The 18844-nt window shown below is 40.8% G+C and overlaps 1 protein-coding gene across 7 annotated transcripts in view; it reads right to left on the bottom strand.

Moving 5' to 3' along the window:
- Positions 1–18844, bottom strand: part of kcnma1a (potassium large conductance calcium-activated channel, subfamily M, alpha member 1a) — an 858112-nt gene that overhangs the window by 173663 nt on the left and 665605 nt on the right. The window lies entirely within an intron of this gene.

Raw genomic sequence — 18844 nt, forward strand, 5'->3', positions numbered from 1 at the left:
GATTAAACAGATGTTTTAAAAAGAAGATAAATACTAACCGAAGATAGTTGCCCTGGCTACCTGAACAGTTTGTGCCAAGTTCATAACCATCAGTAAACCAGCATCAGTCTGAGCCAAAATTAAAATAATTACCAAAGACACTGTAATTCTGATTTGGATCTCTGGATGCACCTTCCTGAAAGCTACATATTGAAATCAAAGTCACCAGTAAATCACGCAGTTTGAAAACATTATGCCAGGCACTTGAATCCACAAAGCAACTGTATTTCAGGAAGCAGCTTTTAAATCACCAAAGCAGAAAGAAAACAAAATCTAAATTGAAATCAGCAAGGACACTGCAAGTCCCATCTCTCTCAATTTTGCATCAGTGCCTGTCAACAAAGCAACTTGGGACAACAGCTATTTATCACAAATTTACAATCTAAATCTAAAATGCTGCAGAATGTCAATTAAATAACTGGCCTTAAGATAAAAATCTAACACTTCAAAGATTCTAAGGATGTTTTAAAAACTGTGAAGGCTATTCTTCTTGTTTATTTTTAAAGCATATTACCTATTTTTCTGTGTGTTTGATTCATATTTTTATTAATTCTTCAGATTGGTAGGTAACAATGGGTGACTTGCATACAGACTGGGTTAATCCTAGCAGTTCTAAAGTTGTGGATGATAAATTCCTGGAGTGTAGAGATGGGTTTCTGGAAAAGTATATTGAGGAGCGAACTAAAGATCGGGCAATTTGGATTTCGTTTTGTGTATCGGGAAAGGGCAAATTAATAAGTTTGTAAAGATACCTTTGGGAAATAGTGAATTTTACACTATGACAAGGGTCTTAGATCTGAACAAAGGAAACTATAGATGCAGTGTATTCAGATTTTCAGAGGTTTGAGTTATTATCTCTGTTTATTGTATGTAGTGTTACGACAGCTGAAGAAAGCTGATCAGCTCCCACTTTTTAAAACCCCTCTTTCATGTTGCAATAGATATATTTTTTATTGCTTGACTATTCCACTTCAATTAAAATATAATTAGTCAGGTCAAAATGAAGAAGCTGAATTCCAAGGTTTCAAGGAACAAGGCGGTCTTTGTGTGGAACCGCAGGATATGGGGGAGATACTAAGCGAGTATTTTGCATCAGTGTTAACTGTGGAAAAGTACATGGAAGGTATAGAATGTAGGGAAATAGATGATGACATCTTGAAAAATGTCCATATTACAGAGGAGGAAGTGCTGGATGTCTTGAAATGCATAAAAGTGGACAAATCCTCAGGACCTGATCAGGTGTACCCTAGAACTCTGTGGGAAGCTAGAGAAGTGATTGCTGGGCCTCTTGCTGAGATATTTGTATCATCAGTAGTTATAGGTGAGGTGCTGGAAGACTAAAGGTTGGCTAATGTGGTGCCACTGTTTAAGAAGGGTGATAAGGACAAGCCAGGGAACTATAGGCCAGTGAGCCTGATGTCAGTGGTGGGCAGGTTGTTGGAGGGAATCCTGAGGTACAGGATGTACATGTATTTGGAAAGGCAAGGACTGATTAGGGATAGTCAACATGGCTTTGTGTGTGGGGAATCATGTCTCACAAACTCGATTGAGTTTTTTGAGGAAGTAACAAAGAGGATTGATGAGGGCAGAGCAGTGGACATGATCTATATGGACTTCAGTAAGGCGTTCAACGAGGTTCCCCATGGGAGACTGGTTAGCAAGGTTAGATCTCATGGATTACAGGGAGACCTAGCCATTTGAATACAGAACTGGCTCAAAGGTAGAAGACAGAGGGTGGTGGTGGAGGTTGTTTTTCAGGCTGGAGGCCTGTGACCAGGGGAGTGCCACAGGATCGGTGCTGGGCCCTCTACTTTTCATCATTTATATAAATTATTGGGATGGGACCATAATAGGTGCAGTTAGTAAGCTTGTAGATGACACCAAAATTGGAGGTGTAGGACAGCGAAGAAGGTTACCTCAGATTACAACAGGATCTTGACCAGATGGGCCAATGGGCTGAAAAGTGGCAGATGGAGTTTAATTTAGATAAATGTGAGGTGCTGCATTTTGGGAAAGCAAATCTTAGCAGGACTTATACATTCAATGGTAAGGTCCTATGGAGTGTTGCTGAACAAAGAGACCTTGGAGTGCAGGTTCATAGCTCCTTGAAAATGGAGTCGCAGGTAGATAGGAGAGTGAAGAAGGTGTTTTGTATGCTTTCCTTTATTGGTCAGAGTATTGAGTACAGGAGTTGGGAGGTAACGTTGCGGCTGTACATTGTTAGACCATTGTTGGAATATTGCGTGCAATTCTGGTCTCCTTCCTTTCGGAAAGATGTTGTAAAACTTGAAACAGTTCAGAAAAGATTTACAAAGACGTTGCCAGGGTGGAGGATTTGAGCTATAGGGAGAACTTGAATAGGCCAGGGCTGTTTTCCCTGGAGTGTCGGAGGCTAGGGGGTGACCTTATAGAGGTTTATAAATTCTTGAGGGGCATAGATAGGGTAAATAGACAAGGTCTCTTCACTAGGGTGGGGAAGTCCAGCACTAGAGGGCATAGGTTGAGGGTGAGAGGGGAAAGATATAAAAGAAACCTAAGGGGTAACGTTTTCATGCAGAGGGTGGTACATGTGTGGAATGAGCTGCCAGAGGAAGTGGAGGCTGATATGATTGCAACATTTAAAAGTTAGCTGGATGGGTATATGAACGGGAAAGGTTTGGAGGGGTATGGGTCAGGTGCTGGCAGGTGGGACTAGATTAGGTTGGGATATCTGGTCGGCATGGATGAGTTGGACCGAAAGATCTGCTTCTGTGCTGTACATCTCTCTGACTCTATGACTCTAATTATATGAGATAGGAACATAGGAACTGAAGTAGGCCATTGAGCCCATTGAACCTGCCCCACCATTCTTGTTCATGGTGACCTTCTCCTCATTGTCATTTTCCTGCATCATCTCTATACTACTTAATGTCATTGGTCTACAAACCTATTGAGATCTAACTTAAACATGCTCAATGGTTAAACTCCACAGCCCTATGGGGTAAAGAATGCCAAAGATTCACCACCCTCGAAGTGAAGCAATCCCTCCTCATTCCAGTGGTTCCACACAGCAAGTTAGGATTGAGAACTGATGAACTGATAGAAAGCAGAGAGCAGAAATAACTGGATCATTGCCAGGATGGCAGGCTGTTATTATTGGGGTATCGCAAGCACCTATGCTAGATACAAAACTAGTCAGATTCGGATATGGTGAACAATTGTAATATTTCCAAATTTGCTGCCGACACCAAACTGGAGGGGAATATTGTTGTGAGCAGTTTTCAAGAATGCTTCAAGAGGACTTGAACAAGCTAAATTAATGTACCAAAAATGGCAGATGGAATACATTATAAATAAATGTGATGTTACTCACTTTGATACACAAAAAAAGCAGAATATTTCTTAAATGGGGAAAAGTTAGGAAATGCTGGTGTCCAAAGAATCTGGGTGTCTTTCTCCACGAGTCACCAAAAGCTAGCACAGAGGTGCCACAAATAATTAGAAAAGCAAACGTTGGTATTCATTTTAACAGTATTTTCAGGACAGAAATAAAGATATCGTGCTGCAGTTGTAAAGCACCTTAGTGAAAATTCATCTGGTGTTTGTGGACAGTTTTAGTTTCTTTAACTAAGGAAGAATATACTTATCACAGAGGGCATTCAATGATTGTCTGCCAGATTAATGAAGAGAGGTTGAGGAAATTTGGTCTGTATCATCTCGAGTTTTGAAGAATGCAAAGTGATCTAACTGAAACTTATAAAATGTGATCAGGGTTAGATGGGGTGGATATAAATAGGATGTTTTCCTTGGCTGGCAACTCTAGAACCACAAACATATTCTCAAGATAATGGGTCAATCATTTAAGATTGGAATGAGGAAAGATTTCTTCACTTCAAGGGTGGTGAATCTTTGGCATTCTTTACCCCATAGGGCTGTGGAGGTTTAACCATTAAGCATGTTTAAGTAAGAATCAATAGGTTTCTAGAGACTGATGACATTAAGTGGTATAGAGATAATGCAGGAAAATGATAATGAGGAGGAGGTCATCATGAACCAGAATGGTGGGGCAGGTTCAATTGCCTACTTCAGTTCTTATGTTCCTAGCCCATATAATTGTTCCTTCTTACTCTCAAGAAAACCTTGTAATTCAGCTTCTTCATTTTGACCTGACTAATTATATTTTAATTGAAGTGGTATAGCCAAGCATTTAAAACTGTACCTATTGCAACCTGAGAGTGTGTCAAAAAAATGTGGGAGCTGATCACCCCATCTCCACTGTCGCAACACTACATACAATAAGCAGAGATAATAACCCAAACTCATGGTCAGAGACAGGCATAATGCTGATTGTTAACCTTGTGATTGAGTGCTCTTTGTGGCAGGGATTTTGCTTTTCCCAAAGTTACTTATATTAAAGCATCAGCTCATATGTAATAATTATCTCTACTATCAGTGATGTAATCAGGCAGCTTAACCAACCAGTCACATTTAAGAATTATCCCAGACATCAAAATCGTAAAGTTAAAAGCACTGATTACCCTTTAATTTTGAATAATTTTACAGAGAACAAAATAAATACAAGGATATACAAATGAGATTAAAATAAAAAGAATGTCATAAAGCTTTTAAAAGGTTATCAAAAGCTACAGAATATTTTCTTCATAAATGAGTTATTTGACATTCAACAGATATAAAATTAACTTTTCAGGGCCAGAGAGTTTGTTTATTAGTAATTACTAATTTGATATTTTGCTAAAACTCCACATGCACATGTTGAACAAGGTGTAACGTTTCAAGGATTTTTACAGTGAGGCCACATGTAAAAGTAGAAGCTTACACTAATTTGCATGATTATAATTAATTTGCACCTGCTCGGACTTCAATCGCATTCTCAATGGAAAAGGCGGAAATCACTGACAGCAGTTTCTGATTTCCGCATTTAACTATGCATGTGTGAGCGCCAGAAGTTGCTGTCAGTTTCACACTGTGAATGCTGCAGTTTTACCATCAGTACAACTGCAAAATCCAGGTCATTATGTACTAGCAGTAAAATAATTTGGAATTATTTTACAATTCCGAAGCAGGTTATCTAACTGAATATTTTGGATGTTCAGCACAGAAGCCACATCAGTTGGATGAAGACTCTTTGACAAGGTGTGATGAATCAATTTTGCCTTTTGAAAGTAATCAGCTCTAGTACTTACATTTTAAAACTTTTCATCTGTTTAATGATATCTTGCTTCTTTCTAACATGATTCCATAAAACAGCTGTATTTACAGTAATGTTAACATGGATTAATTTGTGCAACAATATACAAGAGGACATATTGATTATCATAGGGCTTAATTAAAGAGAATTGGATAGCATTATCCATCTAACACTAGCAAGGACATGAGAGTGTGAATAATGAGGTCTCTTTAATTTAAACTAGAAAACAGGATAATTGAGTCTCTAGGCAAAACCGATGTGTCAAGTGAAGATTTTTAGGCGATTCCTAAATCTCATTAGAACATCTGCATTCATTGATCATCACTTCCTCATGGCAGTGCATCATTAGTCGACAATAACAACCCCTCCTTGTTTAAATCTCATTAACCCCATGAGAACAGATGATGCGAATTTTCCAAGCAGCCATTACCATGACAAGGCGACTGTTGTTTGGTATATGAACATGACTCTTGTAATAAAGTAATCAGCTACTCCCGAGGGGAAATCCAAAATCTGAACTGTAATTACCATACTGAGACATTAACTGCTTTCATACACTCTGCTTGCACTGGGAAGCCCAATCTGATTCCATGTCTTGAGCTCAATTGAATTTGTTTCACCCTTTATATTCATGGTCACCTTTGCCCCGACCATGGCAATCACTGAATGACCTGCCCATCATTGCTCATGACATATTTGGATGAAAAATAACTATTTATTCTAGGCAGAAGATACAGCTGTCTGATTTTGAGTCCAGATTTATTTTACTTCTGCTTCTTAACTCTCCATAGTAGATATATTTATTGAATTCATTTTCCAACATTAAATTTCATTACCCTCTCCAACAGAAAATATCACTTCATATTAAGTACCAAGTTAGTGCTCTATGTCAGTTTTCAGAGTTAGTCAAGAAGATAGCTGTCTCATGTTCTTCCAGTAATGTTTAGCAATCAGTTATTGCGATGCAAATAAACTAATATAGGGACTTGTTGTTAAAAGAATTAAGATGCTTTATTGTAGCGGCTACCTTCACGGCATTGGTAAGATTATATCATGAACACTGTCTACAGTGTTGGTCTCATGATCTGTAAGACCAAAAGACAAAGTAACAGAAGTAGACCATTCAGCCCATTGAATCTGCTCACCCTTCAATGAAAACAAACTGATCTGATAATCCTCAATTCCACTTTCCTCATAACTCTCGATTCCCTTACTCATTGAAAATCCAAGCATTGAATTCTTATTGAACCATCCTCTGCAGTGGGAAGTTCCACAGATTCACTATACTCTGAAGAAATTCGTTCTTATTACTATCTTAAATGGGTGAGTCCTGAGTTTGAAATCATGATTTATGTACCAGAAGGGCAAATAATCTTTTCAAATCTCTCAGTCCCCTTGAAATCTTACATGTTTCAATAAGGTCACCTTTCATTCTACTAAACTCCAACCTACTCACCTCCCTCCCTAATAGCCCTGAGGACCTATCCACACCAATGGATTGTAGTGGTTGAAAAGGCAACTCACCACCACCTTCTCAAGATCAGCTAGGGATGGGTCTAAAATAACTGCAGTTTAGAAGAGTAAAGGGGATCTTAACAAAATGAGTAAAATTAAGACAGGCCTAGACAGACTGGATTCCAGGATGATGTTTCTCCCTGTCTGGGGAGTAGTCTCGAAGAAGGTATCATGCTCTCAGGATTCAGGGTAGCAAATGTATGACTGAAGTGAGGGGCAATTTCTTCACTCAGAGGGTGGTTAACATGTGGAATTCACTACCTCATAAAACTGTGGAGCCCGAGTCACTGAATATATTAAAAAAATCAGATTGACTTCAATACACCAAAGTCATCAAAGGTTATGGGGAGAAAGCAAAAGTTTGAGGCTGAGATAAAGGATCAGCTGTGATCAGATTGAATGGTAGAGCACGCTGAATGAGCAGAATGGTCCATTCTGCACCTAATTCCAATGTTCATACTACACCACTTTCACCACCTTCTGAAGCAGAGTTCCAAAATGCACAACTTTCTGAGAAAAAAAATTCTCTTGACTTGTCTTAAAATGGCCTCCTAAAAGCTCTCATTTTAAAGCTGTGCCCCTTACTTCTGGACACAGCCAGAAGAGAAAACATCCTTTCCAATCCACCTGTTAAGCTCTTTCAGGAAGTTTAATTCTTCCAAACTGCAGTGGAAAAACAAGTCCAACTTGTCCAATCTATCTTCATAAGGCAATCTACTCATTCCAGGGATTAATTTAGTTAACCTCTTTGAACCTCCTCTAATGCATTTCCATCTTTCCTTCAATAATGAGGAGTTAAATACATACTTTGCATCAGCCTTTATAGCAGACACTATTAGCTTTAAAAATAAGGTAAATCAACATACAAGAGATGAGGTGGATATAAATATAACAACAATCACTAGAGACAACCTACTAGGGAAACTAATTAGATTGAAGACCAATATGTTCCCTGGACTTGGTGGTTTGCAACCTCAGAAACTGAAGGCAGTAGCTACAAATTTAATGGATGCATTAGTAATCTTCCAGGAATCTTTAGATACTGCAAAAATTTCAAGAGGATTGGAAAACACCCAACAAAACAACCTTAATCAAAGGGGGAGAGAGAAAATTATAGTTAACTTAAAATCTATCATTGGGGAAACGTAAGTGTCTATTATAAAACTGTAACAGCAGTGTAATTTAGAAATACATAATCTAATCCAGCAGAGTCAGCATGGCTTCATGAAGGGGAAATCATACTGAACAAATTAGCTTGAATTCTTTGAAGAGGGAACAAGCAGGATTGATAAAGGGGAACCAACAGATACAATGTATTTGGCCTTCCAAAAGGCGTTTAATATGAATTACACATAAGGTTACTTAGCAAGAGCTGATGGTGAATATGTTATCACCAACTTTGCAAATGACACAAAAAGACACAGAATATAGATTAGATTGCCTACAGCGTCGAAACAGGCCCTTCGTCCAACACGTTCACACCGACCCTAAGAAGAGCATCCCACCCAGACCCCTATATTTACCCCTGACTAGGCACTCAACACTATGGGCAATTTAGCATGGCCAATTCACCTGAGCTGCACATTTTTGGATTGTGGGAGGAAACCGGAGCACCCGGAGGAAACCCACACAGACACAGGGAGAATGTGCAAACTCCACACAGACAGTTGCCTGAGGTGGGAATTGAACTCGGGTCCCTGGCGCTGTGAGGCAGCAATGCTAACCACTGAGCCACTGTGCCGCCCCTAAAAGCTAGGTTAAATGAGTGACCAAAAGACCAGATGATATAGGAGCAGAATTAGATAATTTGGTCCATCCAATCTGCTCCACCATTCAATTAAAGCTGATATATTTTTCAATCCCATTCTCCTGTCTTTTCCATATAACCCTTGAGGAGAAAGTGAGGTCTGCAGATGCTGGAGTATCAGAGCTGAAAATGTGTTGCTGGAAAAGCGCAGCAGGTCAGGCAGCATCCAAGGAACAGGAAATTTGACGTTTTGGGCACAAGCCCTTCATCAGGATTCCTGATGAAGGGCTTGTTCCCGAAACGTCGAATTTCCTGTTCCTTGGATGCTGCCTGACCTGCTACGCTTTTCCAGCAACACATTTTCAGCTCATATAACCCTTGATCCATTTACTAATCAAGAACCTTTCTCTCTCTGTCTTGAATACACTTAGCGACTTAGCCTCCACAGCTTTCTGCAACAAGTGGGCAATGACTTGGCAAATGGAATACAATATGGGAAAATAAGAGATTACAGACATTGGCAGGAAAAATTAAAGAGTGAATATTATGTAAATGGAAAAAGACTGCAAAAAGGTGCAGCACCGAAGGATTTGGGGGTCCTTAAGCATGAATCACAAAAAGCTAGCAATCAAGTCTAGTAGGTAATAGGGAAGGCAAATAGAATGTTTCCCTTTATTTTAAAGGAAATGGAAAGTTTGAAAAAAAGGAAGTCTTGCTGAAATGAAACAAGCCACTAGTTAGACCACGAGTAAAAAATGAGGTCTGCAGATGCTGGAGATCACAGCTGCAAATGTGTTGCTGGTCAAAGCACAGCAGGCCAGGCAGCATCCCAGTCCACACCTAGAATACTGTAAACAGTTTTTTTTAGTGTGATATTGGAGTTAACTTCATTTATTCTCATGTAACAATCTTGCCTTCCCAGGAATCTGTCTGGGGAGTGTTCACCGCATTCCTGATATCCAGTATATCCTTTCTTAGGTAAGGTGACCAAAGCTGCACATAATATTCCAGACAGCCGCAGGAGGACATCCTCGCTCATTCCATAGTTTAAGCAGATAGGTTATTATTAGGCAAGGGAATCAAAGGTTACTGAGGGTAGAAAGGAATGTGTAATGTCAAACATAAACAAACGAGAGTTGATTAAACTGAAGATAGGCAAAAGTGGATATTGCAAATGCTGGAGATTAGGGTCAAGATTAGAGTAGTGCTGGAAAAGCACAGCAGGTCAGGCAGCATCCGAAAATCAGGAAAATTGACATTTCGGGCAAAAGCCCTTCATCAGGAATAAGGGCTTTTGCCGGAAACATCGATTTTCTGGCTCCTCGGATGCTGCCTTACCTGCTGTGCTTTTCCAGTACGACTTTAAACTGAAAATAGACCAGACTCAAATGGATCGAATGGCCAACTTTTGCTCCTATATTCATATGTATCTAAATTTTAGAAAATAGCCCTTTTCTTGAGTAACTGGGGTTAATGCAGAGATTTTCATAACTGCTGTGTTCCCCTTATAAATGGTTTTCACTGTTGGTTTATGAAGGATTACTTCAACATTTTTGAGTGAATCAGTGTAGTTAACTTGACAGATAGCAGTTATTGGAGCCAATCAGAAAAGTTTGATGGATAATTTTTTTGCCCCTTTCAAATAGCTCTTTCTCAGATTAAATGTATAGGCTGTCACATTTAATGTGTAACTGTTATTCATAAGACTTTTAATTATATATACTAATGGATAAGGAGCAGTAATTGCCAGAGAGGAGAAGAGTCAGAACAGCACTAAGCAGAAGAGAAAGCAGCAAAGTGAGGGGAGGGAAGGGGCTGTTGAGTAGTGGTATATAGGTTTTCTCCTTCCAAGGTATGACCCTTCCTGTCACCTCCCTTCTATCTACGATTCAAGCAAGACAAGAAATTTGACCCCCTGGGGAGGGGTAGGGGGTAGGGATGGTGAGTGGTTTGGCTTTTCTTTTACTCATTTATCGCAACGTGGATGTTTGATGGTTTGCCTTGCCTTTGATGAGCTTTACATGTAAATTAGAAAACATGGCTGACTTACTGGCAATGGTGAATTGATGGAAGAAAAAATTACAACAGTTCATTTGATGAGGGGGGGGAGAAATACACATTCAGATCTGTGTAAAAGAACTTCGGAATATAAAAGAAAGCGTGGGTGCTGCTGGCATTTATTGATTTATTGCCTTTTCCTAATTGCCCAGATGGTCATTAAGAGTCAATCACGTTGTTGTGGATCTGGAGTCAGACGCAGGCTAGACCAGGTAAGGCCTACACACTTCTGTGTATCGGAGGTGGTACTGCAGATTAGAGTCAAGATTAGAGTGGTGTTGGAAAAGCACAGCAGGTCAGGCAGCATCCGTTGAGCAGGAAAATCGACGTTTTGGGCAAAAGTCAGATGAAGGGCTTTTGCCCGATAAGTTGATTTTTCTGCTTCTTGGATGCTGCCTGACCTGCTGTGCTTTTCCAGCACCACTCTACTCTTGACAACATACTTCTGTCCATAAAGAACCTGACTGATCCAGATGGATTTTACAACAACCAACCATGATTACATTGGTCACCATTAGACTAGCTTGTTTTGTAGAAAGCAAATTTCACCACCTGCCATGATGAGATTTGAACCCCTGCCCCAAGAACTTTAAGCTGGGCTGTGGATTACTAGTACAGTGACAGTACCGATGTACCACCACCACCTCCCATAACATTCATTTTAAAATTGGCTCGAGGGATGACGTTTAATAGATCACAATGAGGTAGCTGCGCTGTTACATGGAAAACGCTGAGCCAGAATCGAGTTGTTTATGAATAATTCAGCACTGGGTTCCCAATGAGCATGATGTGCACTAATAGGAGAGAGATGGCCCCTAATTATCTGCACTGTAGCCCTGAATCAAGCAGTATTATGCACTAACCACAGTCAGCTGTACCAGGCCAATCAGTGATTGTGTTGCATTATATTAAGGAGGGAATGCCATCTCTCAGGCTTCAGTCATTATCCCACAGATGGAGCTTCCTGCCGCTGTCTCCTCAGCCAAGTACACTCACCAAATATCTGAACCCGTGATTTCACCCATACTGAGCAGAAATGCTATTGCAGGAACACATCATCAGTAAGGTAAACCTAACATGTCCCATGATGCTATAAACCCAGATCATGTTTCTTATTAATGAGTGCACAGTTCAATGCTTGGTGAATTTTGCTTCACAATGGATAGGAACAGCTGACACCAAATGAACAGAAACATTATAATGTGACGTGGCCCCTGAGAGCCATTTCGCTGGTCTCGTTTCCAAACCACCTGCACCCCATTTCTCAATGGCCCCAAACCCAGAAACCCAAAACCAGACATCACCCAGCTTTCTCCCCGGTGATTCTCTATCTGGGGGTCTGGAAGGTGGAGTTCCCACAGCAGTCTCTACCATGGCTTGCTGAGTTTTGGAGCTGCCATCCTCTCATTAGCTGCCAGCGCTAGATGTGCAAGACTTTCCTACTCCAGCTTCACAATATGCCAGCAGTCAATCAGTTGCCTGATTGACTTCTGATCCAATGGGCTTTCTGAACAAGATAGGCAGCAAAACCTCTCTGCTTTTGGACTTAATCCAAAAATGGCAAAATTCCATCCTTAGTATGGGGAGGGAGAAGAAGTAGGAGCTGCACTGGGTAAACACAAGGAAACAGCAGGACCCAGCACCAAGTGGAAACAGGGTACTGAGAAATAATGTCACCATGGCACAAAACTTTCAGAAAGGATTAAATGAAGCTGGGAGCGCCTGACGGAGAGATTGGAAATTGGCTGCAAATGCAAGCAGAAAAATAGATCTGCCTGAACACAAAAATACTATACTCTGTCTCTCTCTTTAGCATTATTCTTTGGTTAACGTTGCGTGATGGCACAGGGATCAGTTGGCGAGTTTTGAGAAGATTCGTAGCTCAGGTTGAGGTTCTGGATGTAATTTTGCTCGCCAGGCTGGAAGGTTTGTTTTCAGACATTTCATCATCGTACTAAGTAACATCATCAGTGAGCCTTCCGTGAAGCTTCATCCAGAGGCTCACTGAAGATGTTACCTAGTACGGTGATGAAATGTCTGAAAGCGAACTTTCCAGCTCAGTGAGCAAACCTACATCCACAGGGACTAGTGTTGTGAACTCAACTATTTACAATCTATATAAATGAAGGGAGTGAATATATGGTTGCTAACTTTGCCAATTGATACAAAAATAGGGAGGAAAGTAAGTTGTCAGCAGGATAGGTGGAGTCTGTAAAGAGGTACGGAGAGGCAGAGAGGTTGAGACAGTGGACAAAAATTTGTCAAATGGTATAAAATGTCAACTTATCCACTTACACAGAAAGAATAACAAAACATATTTGAATAGAAAGAGATTTCTATTGAAGTTCTGGGAGATCGAGATACACTGGTTATTGAACCATAGTTGGCGTGCAGGTACAAGTGCTTAGGAAGGTAAATGGAATGTTGGTATTTATTGCAAAGAAATTTGTATATAAAAGTATGGATGATTTGCTACTGTTGCAAAGAATGTTGGTGAGGCTACATCTACAATACTATGTGCAGTTTGGTCTCCTTATTTAAGGAAGGACACAAATGCATTAGAAGCAGTTCAGAGAAAATTCATTCAACTAATAACTGGGATGGGGGTGTTATCTAATGAGAAATGGTTGCACAGGCTGGGTGGTAAATAATTTCACATATTCACTGCACTCATAGAAGAAATTCCTCCTCATCTCTGTCTTAAATGGGCAACCCCTTACTCTGAGATTATGTCCTCTGACCCTAGATTCTCCCACAATGGGAAACAACTTCTCAATATCTACCCTGTCAAGATCCCTCAGAATCTTATATATTTCAAAAAGGTTGCCTCTTATTCTTCTAAATGCCAATGAATACAAGCTCAACTTACTCAACCCATCCTGATAAGAAACTCCCTGCATGCCCAGGATCAACTAAGTGAATCGTCTCTGCACTTCCTTCAATGACAGTAAATCTTTCTTTAGATTTTGGGTACCAAAACTGTAAATTGCATTATAAGGTGTAGTCTAATTAGTGCACTCAATTGTGTTAGCAAGGTTCCATTACCTTTAGATTCCATTTCCTTTGAAATAAAGGCCAACATTTCATTTGTCTTTGCTATTACCTCTGAATTTATATGTTAACTATTTGTGGTCTATGGATGAGGATCCCCAGACTCCTCTGTTCTGCAGCATACTGCCATCTTTTTCCATTTAAATAATATTCAACTCCTCTATTTTTCCTACCAAAGTACATAACACCACATTTTCCTACTTTATATTCCACTGTCATGTTTTTGCCCAACTATTAACCTGTCTCTATACCTCTACAGGAGAAAGTGATGATTGTAGATGTTGGAGATCAGAGTTGAGAGTGTGGTGCTGGAAATGCACAGCAGGTCACACAGCATCCGAGAAGCAGGATAATTGCCCGGGCATAAGATTCTTGATAGAGTCATACAGATGTACAGCATGGAAACAGACCCTTTGGTCCAACCTGTCCATGCCGACCAAATTTCCCAACCCAATCTAGTCCCACCTGCTAACCTCCGGCCCATACCCCTCCAAACCCTTCCTATTCATATACCCATCCAAATGCCTCTTAAATGTTGCAGTTGTACCAGCCTCCATTACTTCCTATGGCAGCTCATTCCATAAACGTTCCACCCTGTGTATGAAAAAGTTGCCCTACAGGTCTCTTTTATATCTTTTCCCCTCTCACCCTAAACCTATGCCCTCTAGTTCTGGACTCCCTGACCCCAGACTTTGTCTATTTACCCTATCCATGCCCCTCATAATTTTGTAAACCTCTATAAGGTCACCCCTCAGCCTCCGATGCTCCAGGAAAAACAGCCCCAGCCTGTTCAGTCTCTCCCTGTAGCTCAAACCCTCCAACCCCAGCAAAATCCTTGTAAATCTTTTCCGAACGCTTTCACGTTTCACAACATCTTTCCGAAAAAACAACCAGAATTGCATGCAAAATGGCCTAACCAATTCCTGTACAGCCGCAACATGACCTCCCAACTCCTGCACTCAATACTCTGACCAATAAAGGAAAGCATACCAAACACTGCATTCACTATCCTATCTACCTGCGACTCCACTTTCAAGGAGCTATGAACCTGCACTCCAAGATCTCTTTATTCAGCAACACTCCCTAGGACCTTACTATTAAGTGTATAAGCCCTGCTAAGATTTGCTTTCCCAAAATGCAGCACCTCGCATTTATCGGAATTAAACTCCATCTGCCACTTCTCAGCCCATTGGCCCATCTGGTCCAGATCCTGTTGTAATCTGAGGTAACCCTCTTCGCTGTCCAATACACATCCAATTTTGGTGTCATCTGCAGACTTACTAACTGTACCTCTTATGCTCGCATCCAAATCATTTATGTAAATGACAAAAAGTAGAGGACCCAGCACCGAGCCTTGTGGCACTCCACTGGTCACAGGCCTCCAGTCTGAAAAACAACCCTCCACCACCACCCTCTGCCTTCTACCTTTGAGCCAGTTCTGCATCCAAATGGCTAGTTCTCCCTGTATTCCATGAGATCTAACCTTGCTAATCAGTCTCCCATGGGAAACCTTGTCAAATGCCTTACTGAAGTCTATATAGATCACATCTACCACTCTGCCCTCATCAATCTTCTTTGTTACTTCCTCAAAAAACTCAATCAAATTTGTGAGACATGATTTCCCATGCACAAAGCCATGTTGACTATCCCTAAGCAGTTCTTGCCTTTCCAAATACATGTACATCCTGTCCCTCAGGATTCCCTCCAACAACTTGCCCACCACCGACATCAGGCTCACTGATTTATAGTTCCCTGGCTTGTCCTTACCGCCCTTCTAAAACAGTGGCACCACATTAACCAACCTCCAGTCTTCCGGCACCTCACCTGTGACTATCGATGATACAAATATCTCAGCAAGAGGCCCAGCAATCACTTCTCTAGCTTCCCACAAAGTTCTAGGGTACACCTGATGAGGTCCTGGAGATTTATCCACTTTTATGCGTTTCAAGACATCCAGCACTTCCTCCTCTGAAATATGGACATTTTGCAAGATGTCACCATCTATTTCCCTACAGTTTAGATCTTCCATATTCATTTCCACAGTAAATACTGATGCAAAATACTCATTTAGAATCTCCCCCATTTTCTGCAGCTCCACACATAGGCTGCCTTGACGATCTTTGAGGGGCCCTATTCTCTCCCTAGTTACCCTTTTATCTTTAATGTATTTGTAAAAACCCTTTGGATTCTCCTTAATTCTATTTGCCAAAGCTATCTAATGTCCCCTTTTTGCCTTCCTGATTTCCCTCTTAAGTATACTCCTACTGCCTTTATACTCTTCTAAGGATTCACTCGATCTATCCTGCCTATATCTGACATTTGCATTTCCTTAACCAAACCCTCAATTTCTTTAGTCATTCTGTATTCCCTATACCTACCAGCCTTTCCTTTCACCCTGACAGGAATATACTTTCTCTGCATTCTCGTTATATCATTTCTGAAAGCTCCCCATTTTCCAGCCTTTCTCCAATTTAGAACTTGGCCTTTCTCCAATTTAGAACTTCAACTTTTAGATCTGGTCTGTCCTTTTCCATCATTATTTTAAATCTGATAGAATTATGGTCGCTGGCCCCAAAGTGCTCCCCCACTGACACCTCAGTCACCTGTCCTGCCTTATTTCCCAAAGAGTAAGTCCAAGTTTTGCACCTTCTCTGGTAGGTATATCCACATACTGAATCAGAAATTTGTCTTGTACACACTTAACAAATTCCTCTCCATCTAAACCCATAACACTATGGCAGACCCAAATCTATATTTGGAAAGTTAAAATCCCCTACCATAACCACCCTATTTTTCTTCCAGAAAGCTAAGATCTCTTTACAAGTTTGTTTCTCAATTTCCCTATGACTATTAGGGAGTCTATAATATAATCCCAATAAGGTTATCATCGCTTTCTTATTTCTCAGTTCCACCCAAATCACTTCCCTGGATGTATTTCCGGGAATATCCTCCCTCAGCACAGCTGTAATGCTATCCCTTTTCAAAAATGTCACTCCCCCTCCTCTCTTGCCTCCCTTTCTATCCTTCCTGTTGATTTGTATCCTGGAACATTAAGCTGCCAGTCCTGCTCATCCCTGAGCCATGTTTCTGTAATTGCTATGATATCCCAGTCCCATGTTCCTAACCATGCCCTGAGTTCTTCCATGGCCTTCCCTCTTCGGCCCCTTGCATTGAAATAAATGCAGTTTAATTTATTAGTCCTACCTTGTCCCTGCCTGCCCTGACTGTTTGACTTGCTTTTGTTCTCAACTGTACCAGTCTCAGATTGATCTCTTTCCTCATTATCTCCCTGGATCCTACTCACCCACCTTACTAGTTTAAATCCTCCCGAGCAGCTCTAGCAAATATCCCTGCCAGTATATTAATCCCCTTCCAATTTAGTTGTAATCCGTCCTTTTTGTACAGGTCATTTCTACCCCAAAAGAGATTCCAATGATCCAAAAACGTGAATCCTTCTCCCATACACCAGCTCTGCAGCCATGCATTCATCTGCTCTATTCTCCTATTCCTGCCATTACTAGCTCGTAGCACCGGGAGTAACCTAGATATTATTACTCTTGAGGACCTGCTTTATAAATTTCTGTCTAACTCGCAGTAATGTCCCTTCATAATTTCAACCGTTTCCCTTCCTATGTCATTGGTTCCAATGTGGACAATGACCTCTTGCTGGCCCCTCCCCCCTTCGAGAACATTCTTCACCCCCTCTAAGACATCCTTGATCCTGGTACCAGGGAAGTAATACACCATTCTGCTTTTTCGATGCTGGCCACAGAAACGTTTGTCTGTACCTCGAACTAGAGAATCCCCGAACACAATTGATCACTTGGAACCCGACGTACTCCTCGTTGCATTAGAGCCAGTCTCCATATCAGAATCTTGGCTGTTTGTGCTGTGTTCCCCTGAGAATCCATCATCCCCTACATTTTCCAAAACAGCATACCTATTTGAAATGGGTATATCCACAAAAGACCCCTGCAGTAGCTGCCTACCTCTCTTACCTTTCCTGGAGTTAACCCATCTATGTGACAGTATCAGAGACTTACCCCTTTCCTGTAAGTGCCATCCATCACATACTGTTGCTGTTAGAAATTCCTCATCGCTTCTAACGGTTTCTCCAACTGATCCATTCGATCTGATAAGATTCGCATCCAACAGCATTTATGGCAGATATAATCCACAGTAACCCTTAAACTCTCTTTAAACTCCCACATCTGACAAGAAGTACATATCACTCTATTAAAGGCCATTTTTGCTCCTTCACAATCTACAGAACCAGAAAATAACATCGTCTTATTCCTCTCCAAACACTGCCCCAGGTTAAATTAATAGTTATGGCTAAGGGCTTATGCCCAAAACATCGGTTCTGTTGCTCCTAGTTTAAATCCTCCCGGGCAGCTCTAGCAAATATCCCTGCCAGTATATTAATCCCCTTCCAATTTAGTTGCAATCCGTCCTTTTTGTACAGGTCACTTCTACCCCAAAAGGGATTCCAATGATCCAAAAACGTGAATCCTTCTCCCATATACCAGCTCCGCAGCCATGCATTCATCTGCTCTATCCTCCTATTCCTGCCATTACTAGCTCATAGCACCGGGAGTAACCTAGATATTATTACTCTGTTGTGCTTTTCCAGCACCACACTCTGACTATATACTTACATAGATTGTCATTCTGACCGCTTGCGTTCCTACCTATTTATGTGTCATCAGCAAACTGGACCTTACTCATCCAAGTCATTAATATATATTGTAACTAAGTGAGGATGCCAGCATTGATTCCTGCTGCACTCCACTGGTTGTAGGTTACCAGCCTGAAAATGACCCCATACTCCAACTCTCTGCTTTTATCTATTAGCCAATTTTCTATCCATACCATGGCTCTTACCTTATTATATATCTTATATATGGTACCTGATCAAATGCATTTCAGAAATCCAACCATAATACATCTACTGGTTACCCTTCATCTCTCCTGCATCTTACCTTCTCAAAGACTGTGATACATTTGTCACCTTCTCCTTTATAAGCCATGTTAATTCTGCTTAATTGGACTAAGTAATTTGAAATGGTCTTCTGTTACATCCTTTATAACAGACTCAATCATTTTCCTCATGACAGATGTTAAGCTAAGTGGTGTACAATTTCCTGTTTTTAGTCTCCCTTCCTTTTTGAATTTTCTCATTTAAGGATTCTTGGAAGATTATTATCAGTACAGCCAATATTTTTGTAGTTACTGCCTTTAAAATC

The sequence above is a fragment of the Hemiscyllium ocellatum genome, chromosome 43 (assembly GCF_020745735.1).
Source record: "Hemiscyllium ocellatum isolate sHemOce1 chromosome 43, sHemOce1.pat.X.cur, whole genome shotgun sequence".
Taxonomy (NCBI): domain Eukaryota; kingdom Metazoa; phylum Chordata; class Chondrichthyes; order Orectolobiformes; family Hemiscylliidae; genus Hemiscyllium; species Hemiscyllium ocellatum.